The 4,269-nt window shown below is 33.2% G+C and overlaps 1 pseudogene; it reads left to right on the top strand.

Moving 5' to 3' along the window:
* Positions 1-397: 397 nt before the first annotated feature.
* LOC149536185 (glutathione S-transferase F9-like) lies at positions 398-3,552 on the top strand (annotated as a pseudogene).
* Positions 3,553-4,269: the final 717 nt, after the last annotated feature.

The raw sequence follows: 4,269 nt of genomic DNA, 5'->3' as shown, positions 1-4,269 counted from the left end.
AACATGACTTCACAAATATTGAAAAAGCTATGCAAATGTATAAAGTAATTCTTCCAAAATTTATCTATATGATCAAAAGACTAAATTAATAGACTAAATTTAAATTTTTTATTTTAAAAGTTAAAATTTATAAATGTAGAATTAATCTATTCAGTTCCCTTTCCATAGAGACAAACAAAAACCAAGTTAGATAATCTTATTCCTTACAAATACTTCTATAGTCTCCCATGATACGTCCCTCAATAAAGCTAATGAAGAGACGTAACCAATCTTACAATGGAAATATACTGACTAACCTGTTCTCTTTTATTTCTATTCACACAACCAAAATCCAAATTACAGAGCAAAAATCTTACCTCCTCTCTTCTACAAATACCTTTTTAATCACAAAGCTTTCTCAAATGCATAGCATATCTTGGGGTTTCGGATAGGAAAAGGTATAATTATCTCTCCATTTGAGAAGAAAATCAAAATGATTGTTAAGCTGCTTGGCCTTGCCTACGCTGCCGACAGCAGAAGGGTTCTTGCATGTTTCATAGAGAAAGATATTCAGTTCAAAATTGTTCCTGTTGATATAATTAAAGGGGAGTATAAGAAACCAGAGTTCCCAGCCTTAAAAGTAGGGATCGTTTCTTATAATATAATTTTCTTCTTTTGTTGGTTTTGTAATAGTCCAATTTATACAGTTATAAGGTTAAGCTTATTGATTTGAGTTTGTCTTTATATGATGTGTGATGCAGCCATTTAAAAAAGTTCTAGTAGTCTAGGATGGAAGTCTCACACTCTTTGGTAATGATTTTGATTGTGTACTTATTTATAGGTATTTCATTTTATTCTCATTTAGCTAGCATGCAGTATGTATTAAAAAATTAAAACTATAAAGAAACATGGTGACAGTAGATAACAAAATTATTTCATTAATCTGACTGCACACCAACAACCAATTACATAACCTCTATAAATAGAGGACTTCCAGTTGTTTAGAGCTTACATGTGGATCATCTAATGTGACAGCACTAACACTTCACTTAAAAACCTTGCCATGTGTTTGGAGACAAATTCAATTGTGCATACATGTGGTGGAGTTAACTTTAGTCCTACAAAACTGATGGCTAGAGAATAGGGAGCAGCAGTCAATTGTTAAACAGAATAGTAAATTTGGTGCAACAAACTAGTGACTTATTCCAACATCCTCCCTTAATTTCTACCACTAAAGACTCTTTCAGTGGGAGAACTTACAATAAGAAATTTAAACATGATAGGTCTCGGCATTAAGCCTTTTGAGGTACCCATTTACAACATAGAAATTTTTAGTTTCCCCTATCACTATCACTATGAAAAAATCCATGTTTCTTGTTAAGTGGTTTTAGCTTACCACAAACTCTTTGGAAAAAAAATGCTTTAAGATCTTTTACCCAAACAAGTGGTTTTGGTTTACCACAAACCCTTCAAGACTTTTAGGTTTTTCACCTAAATAAGTGGTTTTGGCTTACCACAAACCGTTTAATAGATTTACTTAAACAAGCAGTTTTGGATTACCACAAACCCTTCAAACTTCACAAAACCATTGATCCAATGATAGGTAAATCAACTCTAAACTTTTCTCTAGCATACTAATATTGAGTCCATATGAAAAATAATCCATCTACCGAGTCACATGGGTACCCAACCATTGTGCTCGCTAGTTCTCTACGAATATTTTTCAGATACATGGTTCATCAATATAGTAAAAACTTTTGAAGTGTCAAGTACAATCGATAGTACACCTTTGGCTACAACTATCACTATTGTGATCTTCATATTGCAAACATTGACTTCAATGATTAGCCTTTCTTTTAATTTGACAACAACATATCTTCTCTAGCTTGCTTCAACTTGCATTTCCACAACTCCTTTTCTCAATCAGTTTGATGAATAAAAGTTGCTTCTCTCTTAAGTGTTTATTTCTATTTTTTCCATTGCCAAGTATTTGTGATTATTTCAGATCTTAGTAAATCTTAGATCTCTTATTTTTATCATGGTATCAGAGCCTAGTTTAGCCAGCTTCAGCTGGAGATTCATTTAGAAGTTCAGCTAGAAATATTGCTAGAGGGTTTTGTTGAAGGAAAATATATTGTTGGAAATGGTTTGTTTGCAGGGCTGATTTTTTTTTGGAGTGATATTTGGTTGCAGGGCGGTTATGCTGCTGGAATATTGCTAGATTTGTTTGAAGGCTATTTTTTTTCTAACATGGGTTCTTCAAATGAAGTTTTGCCTATCTTTGATGGAAGTGGTTTTGCAGATTGGAAGATTGCAATCAAGAATCCTCTAAGAGAGAAGGCTTTATGGAGGTTAGTAAATAAAGAAATTGGGGAACTCACCAATAATGAAGATTTTTTTTTGGAGTGATATTTGGTTGCAGGGCTGTTATGCTGCTGGAATATTGCTAGATTTGTTTGAAGGCTATTTTTTTGCTAACATGGGTTCTTCAAATGAAGTTTTGCCTATCTTTGATGGAAGTGGTTTTGCAGATTGGGAGATTGTAATCAAGAATGCTCTAAGAGAGAAGGCTTTATGGAGGTTAGTAAATAAAGAAATTGCAACAAACTAGGCTCTGATACCATATTAAAAAATTAAAACTATAGAGAAACATGGTGACAACAGATAACAAAATTATTTCATTAATCTGGCTACACACCAACAACCAATTACATAACCTCTATAAATAGAGGACTTCTAGCTGTTTAGAGCTTACATGTGGATCATCTAATGTGTCAGCACTAACACTTCACTTAACAACCTTGCCATGTGTTTGGAGACAAATTCAATTGTGCATACATGTGGTGGAGTTAACTACAGTCCTACAAAAGTGATGGCTAGAGAATAGGGAGCAGCAGTCAACTGTTAAACAGAATAGCAGATTTGGTGCAACAAACTAGTGACTTATTCCAACAGTATGCTTTGATTCAAAACTTATGTTGGTAGCTCAGATAATTTCTTTCTTGTGATTAATCTACTTGTATATGTGCAAAATTTTCTGGGTAGTGCATCTACCATTGATATGGTCATTGCAAACATATAAATCAGATTTGGTTTGTGTAGATCTGAGTTTATATGAATTGGGTATGTGTAGAATCAAGGGCTATCATAAGGTACTATGTTGAGAAATATGCAGGACAATGGACTCCTTTGTTGGGGAAAACCCTAGAGGAGAGAGCATTGATTGAACAATGGCTTGAAGTTGAAGGAGAGTACTATAGTCCTCATGCTACTCCATTAGTCTATCAGATAATATTTTCCCCAAGGATTAATGTGCCTCAGGATAAGCTATCGATTGAGAGCAGTTCTCAAAAGTTGGGGGAAGTGTTGGATGTGTATGAAGAGAGGCTGTCAAAGAGCAAATACTTGGCAGGAGATTTTTTCAGCCTTGCTGATCTGTCTCATCTTCCATTCACTGACTATATAGTTAATGCTACCGATAAGGGATATCTGATCAGGGATAGAAAACATGTGAATGCATGGTGGAAAGATATTTCCTCTAGGCCTGTATGGAAGAAGGTTTTGGCCATGTGAAATAATGAATCATGTGGATTAGGTTTCAAAGTTTCATTGTGTGTTTTGCAAAATAGTGAAACCCTCATCTACACTGTAGATGATGGAATGCTGTTGCCTTTCATGTTTGAATGTTTTACTCTATTTTGCAAATTAATAAGACCGTCATCTAAAATGATGTCTCTTGTGTTTCAAATTTTGTTTTAATAACATAATTTCCTTTTTTGAATTTCTTGTGTCTTTTAACTCTGAACCTATGGCATTTTGATTGTAATGTTTAATTTGTATTTACGTTAAGTTCTCTCTTCAAAAATAAAATTAATCAAGATAGAAAAACGAGTTTCTCTTCCAATTTATTTCTTCTTAATAGTTGTTTCTCTTTTCCATGGCATTTTGATTATAACACATGGCTATACTTAATTTTTATTCATGTTAACTATTCTTTTTAAAACTGAAATTAATGAAGATGAAAAAAAATCAGTTTTTCATCATTTTTTTCCACTTCAACAGTTGTTTGTCAAGTTTATCTAGCACGATTGGACCATTATTTAGTAATCAATTAGCAATTAACTTCTTCAATGATTCTTATATTGAGAGCATTTAACTAGATTGCATGGATATCTTAAATATCCATTACACCTACTTCATGTGGAGAGCATCATAGTTAAAGACTTGTGATATGATTTAAGTTCTATTTGTTCATGTTTAAAGTCTGCTTTCTCTGTTATCTATCTAAAG

The sequence above is a fragment of the Cupressus sempervirens genome, chromosome 10 (genome assembly GCF_028749045.1).
Source record: "Cupressus sempervirens isolate cs-2001-9-10 chromosome 10, ASM2874904v1, whole genome shotgun sequence".
In the NCBI taxonomy this organism is placed as follows: domain Eukaryota; kingdom Viridiplantae; phylum Streptophyta; class Pinopsida; order Cupressales; family Cupressaceae; genus Cupressus; species Cupressus sempervirens.
Note: the sequence above shows the minus strand (reverse complement) of the source record. Positions and strands in the feature narration are given on the sequence as shown.